The sequence below is a fragment of the Callionymus lyra genome, chromosome 12, assembly GCF_982586985.1.
Source record: "Callionymus lyra chromosome 12, fCalLyr1.hap1.1, whole genome shotgun sequence".
Lineage (NCBI taxonomy): Eukaryota > Metazoa > Chordata > Actinopteri > Syngnathiformes > Callionymidae > Callionymus > Callionymus lyra.
In genome coordinates this window covers 6,597,056-6,604,431 of record NC_141829.1, presented here as the reverse complement: position 1 = coordinate 6,604,431, position 7,376 = coordinate 6,597,056, and positions in this window count along the sequence as shown.

The following is a 7,376-nucleotide window of genomic DNA, read 5'->3' as shown; positions in this document are numbered from 1 at the left end:
CTCTCTCTCTCTCTCTCTCTCTCTCTCTCTCTCTCTCTCTCTCTCTCTCTCTCTCTCTCTCTCTCTCTCTCTTTGTATATATATATATATATATATATATATATATTGTTCCAAAGCTTAGGAGCAACAGTCTGGAAGGATTTCTCTCCTCTGGTCCAGAAGCGTGTTCAGGAACCATCGGTAGATTCTGATCCACAGACCTCAGAGCCCGAGCTGGGGTGTAAGTCTGGATCAGATCACTGATGGAAGGTCTGACCATGAATAGATCTGAAAGTAAGAACCAGAATTTTAAAATTGATCCTGAAAGAAACTGGCAGCCAGTGAAGAGTTCTAAGGATCGGAGAAATGTGAGTTCTTCTACTAGAGCGGGTCAGAATTCTCACTCTATAAGCTCTTTATATACAGTGTATATATATATATATATATATAATATATATATATAATGTATATATAGAGGTTATTAGGTTGGATTATTTTTCTTTTCTCGTGTGTTTTCTAAGCAATAATAAAGAAACAGTATCTTCTAATGATCTGTTTTTTATTTTGTTTCTATGGATCTCTCAGCAACTTGTGCCGGATTGTCTTATCTTCTTATCATGGTACAGATCTTTGGATATTCTTGTTTAAATTTTCTAAATCTGTCTTCAGAGATTTTTTTTTACTTTACTTGTTTTTTCTTCTTTGAGTCTGTAATGAACACAACATGTAATGTGTGATCTTTATTTCAGTGTGTGTTCCTTCGAACTCACTGCTACTATAGTATGACATTGTTAACTTATACTACGTAATTCCAAATTTTCCCATTGTGAACTTTTTTGCAGAAAAAATGACTTTTGAAAGCAAGCAATGGATTTAAATGAAGCAGCTTTGATTATATTCTCTTTTTTAAAATAAATCTTGAGCAGGAAATGAGTGTCATCAAACATTCTGAAACTGAAAACCGTGACACATCGTTTCATGGTTTAAAACATTAAAATCTCCCGAACAGAAAGTTTATCCGCATCATCATATTAATTACAACAATCAAGCGACCTCGGCCAGATGTGCGTTCCCATATTGTTAATAATTCAAACCAAAGTAAATATGTACAACCATTATGAATTCATGTCATGGATTAATTATGAATGACTCGAAAAACACTGTATGTTGTGTTCACGAAGAGAGAAAACACACACATGCTCTTGTGTTGAGCCGGCGAACAGCTGTGCACTGAATAATGACTGGGATCGGATGCACAGACGTGCCGCCTCACCCTGGAAAATTATAGGCAATTGAACCCATAAAATAAAGTGTTAAGGAAGTGGAACACAGGTACACAGCGCGCTGAGGAAATTTATTATGGATATACAAGCAGCGTTAAAGCAGAGAACAACAATCTGGGTTGAGCAGAGAGGAGCTGTCCAGGGTCGTGGTGCTGAAAGGGTTTAAACCTTGATGCTTCCAACATTGTACATGATTTAAATTAAATCAAATTATTAAAATAATTGTTTCAGAGTATAAGGGCCACATGCAGATGTTTTTTTCTTTTTCAAGTTTGTGTATCAACATACTCAAAAGAAAGTAGTAATTAGTGAGATGAAAGCAGTAATAATATGACAAGTAATGAGATTAAATCTTATTAATGAGAAATTTTAAAGTTGTAATATAGGGAGATTAAACCCTTAATACTTGACGATATGAGTCGTAATGTAACAGGATTAAAGTTGTAATAATATGACATTAGAAGTCGTAATGTGACACGATTAAGTTGTAATTATATGACATTAAAAGTTGTAACGGAGCAAGATAAAAGTTGTTAAATATGACATTAAAAGCTGTGATGTAAACAGATTAAAGCTGTAATAATATGAACTTTCAAGTTGTAAAGTAACAAGATTAAACTCTTAATAATCCGAAATTAAAAGATGTAAAGTAAAACGATAAAACTTTTAGTAATAAGAAATCCAAAAACTGTAAAGTAACAAGATTAAACTCTTAATGATGTGAAATTAAAAGCTGCAATGTAACAGAAGAAGAATAAAGTCTTAATATTATGACATAACAAGTTGTAATGTAGAAAGTTTAAACTCTTAAGGATTTTATGTAACGAGATTAAGTTTGTAGTAATATGAAGTTAAAAGCTGCAATGTAACGAGAATAAAGTTCTAGTAATATGACGTTAAAAGTTGTTATGTAACAAGATTAAAGTCGTAGTAATAAGAAATTACAAGTTGTTATTATTTGAAATTAAGGGTCACAAAACTGGGACTTTTAAAGTTGTAATAACAAGATCTTTAACACAAAATTTTAACATTACACAAACATCACGGCTTATCCCTTGTGTTGTCTCTGGTTCAAGGTGAACGACCTCCCTGGTTTCCATGGATACATATGCAGTGGTGGAGGTCGTTAACTTTGACCCAGAGACAACACAAGGGATACCACAAATATGTTTGTTTTTTGGGCCTCTAGGTCACTTTGACTCTGAAATAACACAACAGTTAAAGATTCAAAATCCACAATCGAATTGGCTTTTATGCATGGAATTGAATGGCTGAGAGAATTTGTTCTTAAACTGTGATCATTTGAAAAGAGCGACACGTTAATAATATGTCTTTAGAGACGGAACTAATTCTTTAAGAAAGACCGGATGAGATTCAAGAAGCGTTTTTGTTCCTTCTGAGCTTTCACAGCAGTCACTGGAATAGTAGAATCAAATGTAGACGAAACAGTGCTGCTGTAAGAGAAGGAAGTCTAAAGAACGAGACAAGAATGTCAGAGTTTCTTCGCTTGTTCAAGACGTAAACGTTAAATGAGTTATCGTCATATTATTCTCCACAGACAACAGCCAGAAAAACACAAAACAAAAACAAAAAAGACTCAACTTTTATGATCAAGTGTTTAATTGAAGAGGTGAACTGGTGTCAAGTGATTACTTCTGTGAGAAAAACATCCATGAAGCGCAGAGTAAACTTGGTGGATCAATCCGGGGGGATAATAGAAAGATCTTTTTTGAACCGCCTCTCAATCCGTCTGAATGTGTCAAAGGAAAAGCAAGATGAATAGCTGCGTCATATCATTTATCCTTTTCTCTGTTTCTCACATTCTGCATTTATATCTTCTCAGACAAGAATACTGTTTTCAACCTGGATGAAATACAGAGCAACTCAGTCACGGATCATTGATAAGAAACTTTTAGGAGCGAGAGAATGGATTTTTAATTTTCGGGCAAAAAGTTGTTCAGATAATTATGAGCAGGTTTGTTAGATAAGAGTGAGTTTATTTTTCCTGTTTGTTTCCTGAACATTTATGAACAAACATTATCTTCTCATGATCTGGTTTCATTTTGGTTGTATCGCCCGATTTATCATCAACATGTTGCTTATAGTCGTATCTTTTTCTCAATGTACACGTTTTTTTTCGATATTCTGGTTTGAATTTTTGTTGGTAGATTTTTGCCTTTAATATTGTTTCCTTCTTTCCATATGATTCCTGTGAGTGTGTATTGAACACAACATGTATTGTTTGATTTGTATTAGACATTTTGAGTATTGTTTTGATTGTTAAAGCGCTTTGTGACCCTGGTCTGGAAAAGCGCTATATAAATAAATATTACTTACTTACTTACTTACTTACTTACATTTCTTTTTCTTTGGACTTTTTTAGTTGTTTTTAAACACTTTGAATTGTTCTTTCTTTCTTGGGTTCCATGTCATAATAATATGACTTTAAAAGTCGTCATTTAATGAGATTAAAGTTGTAATAATGTGATGTTAAAAGTCATAATGTAACAAGATTAAAGTTTTAATAATATGACGTTAAATGTCATAATGTAACAGGAATAATGTCATAATAATATTACTTTAAAATAATCAATATAACGACATTAAACTCTTAATAATAAGACATTAAAATATGTAAAATAACAAGATTAAACTATTAATAATATGACGTTAAAATGTGTAAAGTAACAAGATTTAGGTTGTAAAAATATGACATTAAACGTCGTATAGCAATAATGTCATAATAATATTACTTCAAAATTCATAATGTAACAAGATTAAAGTTGTAATAATATGTCCTTAAAAGCTTTAATTTTAAAGGAATAATGTCATAATATTATTACGTTAAAAGGCATAATATATATACAAGTTCACAATCAACCTCTGTATGTTTTTGGACTGTGGGAGGAAATCAGAGTGCCCGGAGTAAACCCACGCAACACGGGGAGAACATACAAACTCCACACAGAAATGTGACATGTTGACTCCCTCCTGACCTGGAAGCGAACCATCAACCTCCTTGCTAAGAGGCAATTCAACAACCCCTAAAAGGGAATAAGTGTCATAGAAAATGAAACAAGTGAAAAGACAATGTATTTTATTTTGGCCGTAAAACAACAGACGTGTCTCTCAAGTCAACTTCTTTTCTTTCTTTTTGCCCAATTGATTCATTTGTTTACGACGGCGCACGAGGCTCCTTCAGACGAGAGCTTCACAAGAGACACTTCCACAGCCGCTCACCAAGGACAGCATGTCTTCGCCAGCTGTGCCGCATCTTCGTGGGTCTGTTCGCCAACCTTTCGACATCGGGATGAATTCCGCTGAAAACAAACTGTTTCCTGATTGCATCTGTTTACCTCAGAGTTCTTGAGGGTCTCAGAAACATCACTTGTATTCTAACTATTAACTAACACTCAACTATATCACTTGGTATCTTTTCTTCTTTTCTCTTAAGGATTTTGACACAAAATAAATCACGTTTTCAAAGTATAACTGATATTTAGTGTAAAGCTGGAGTATCTTATCTTTTTTTTCCAGGGGGGTCCAAAGTGAACAGTTGCATCATACAGTTTCCACACTGAGTACTTCAAAATAAAAGCTTCTACTACATCTCCAACCAGTTCCATAGGAAATTAAAAACTTCTTCACTGTCTTGATCTTTGAAGTATGTACTGTTTTGAGTATTGTTTTGATTGCTTAAGCGCTTTGTGACCCTGGTCTCGAAAAGCGCTATATAAATAAATATTACTTACTTACTTACTAACAGGCATTCCTATTATTTGTTTTATTATTATTTTTTATTTTATTTTGTTGGACTTGGAGTAGGCGTACGACCGACTGTCCAGGGTGAAGCTGTGGGAGGTGCTTCAGGAGTATGGAGTGAGAGGCTCTCTGCTGAGGGCCCTCCAATCACTGTATTCCCTGAAGCGGGAGTTGTGAGGCGAATCCTTGGATGCAGGTCGGATGTTTTCCCGGTGAGAGTTGGTCTCCGTCAGGGATGTGATCTGAAGCTTGTAAACCATGCGTTTGTGTCTTGAAACTGGCAGCCAGTGAAGAGATTTAAGGATGGCAGAAATGTGAGTTCTTCTACTAGAGCGGCTCAGGTTTTCATGGACAGGATTTCGAGGCGCAAATCTGGCGGGGAAGGTTTGCGTTTTTTTTGCGGATTATTTGGTTCTCATGGCTTCATCACGCTGCGACCTCCAGCTCTCGCTGGATCAAATTTGCGTCTGAATGTGAAGTGGCTGGGATGAGGATCAGCACCTCTAAATCTGAGGCCATGGTTCTCAGCAGGAGAAAGATGGATTGTTCTCTTTAAGAAGATTAAAGTTCTAATATTATCCCATAAAAAGCGTAATGTAACAGGAATAATGAAATTAATAGTCATAATGTAACGAGATTAAAGCCGTAATAATATGACGTTCAAGGTCATAATGAAGTGAGATTAAAGTTGTAATAATATGACTTTAAACATCCTAATGTAACGAGATTAAACTTGTAATAATATGACGTTAAAAGTCATAATGAAGTGAGATTAAAGTTGTAATGACATGTCATTAAAAATCCTAATGCAACACGATTCAATTTGTGGTAAAATTACGTTAAAAGTCATAATTTAGTGAGATTAAAATTGTAATAATATGTCATTAAACATCATAATGCAACACGATTAAACTTGTAATAATATGATGTTAAAAGTCATAATGCAACAAGATTAAACTTGTAATAATATGATGTTAAAAGTCATAATGCAACAAGATTAAACTTGTAATAATATGACGTTAAAAGTCATAATGCAACAAGATTAAACTTGTAATAATATGATGTTAAAAGTCATAATGCAACAAGATTAAACTTGTAATAATATGATGTTAAAAGTCATAATGCAACAAGATTAAACTTGTAATAATATGATGTTAAAAGTCATAATGCAACAAGATTAAACTTGTAATAATATGATGTTAAAAGTCATAATGCAACAAGATTAAACTTGTAATAATATGATGTTAAAAGTCATAATGCAACAAGATTAAACTTGTAATAATATGATGCTAAAAGTCATAATGCAACAAGATTAAACTTGTAATAATATGATGTTAAAAGTCATAATGCAACAAGATTAAACTTGTAATAATATGATGCTAAAAGTCATAATGCAACAAGATTAAACTTGTAATAATATGATGTTAAAAGTCATAATGCAACAAGATTAAACTTGTAATAATATGATGTTAAAAGTCATAATTTAACAAGATTAAACTTGTAATTATAGGACATTTTCTGGGTGAAAAAAAGGTGAAAATGTCGGATGAACAAAATCTCCATAAACTCCACAAACGACCCCTCTGGCAAAGCCAAAGAAAAATGTTACTACAACTTGTCAATCCTACATGGATTACACATCCTTGACCTTCCTTCCTTTGCACCCGCTCACCCTCACTTGAGGCTACGGAGCATGTTAGCATCCCTGCCATCAGAAGGTGTCACTCACAACCTCTCCGTGTGATTCTTGATTCCCTCGTCATGTCGTTTCGCACTTTCAGAGATGACGTCGAGAAATAAAACAAACCATCAGATGACGTGTTGACAAGACGCCAGCGCGTTAAGACGGCTTATCTCTTAAGGTTGTCACTCCGGGAGGACAGCTGGGTGGGAAAGTCTCGCCTGGCACCACTTCCATCCGAGGCTTTATGGAGGGACTGTTCCCTCCATCTGGGACCAGCAATAGAAGAAGTCGAAATGAAATTGAGGATCTGAACAGGCTTCTATCGTCGATCCCTTCATTTGGCAGAAAGTACCGTTTCTTTGTTCGGAAACAAGCCCATGGTGGTTGTTTGGGTTCCTGGTCTCAAAAACAATTGAATTAAGGTGTTGATTATGGAAAGAGTCACTTAGTCACTCTTTATAAGTGCACTAATGGGATTCTGGGTTGTTTTCCGGTGCGTCCTGGTCCAACGCGGTGATGGAAATGTGATTTAATCAAAGTCCCCTCAGCAGCCTTGATGGGACTTCTTATTAAATAATGTTTCTCTCCACGATAAACATTAGGAATTATGTTATCATTGAAACACGGTCATTATAAGTTTCCATCTGGCAATCTATGTATCTCACTAT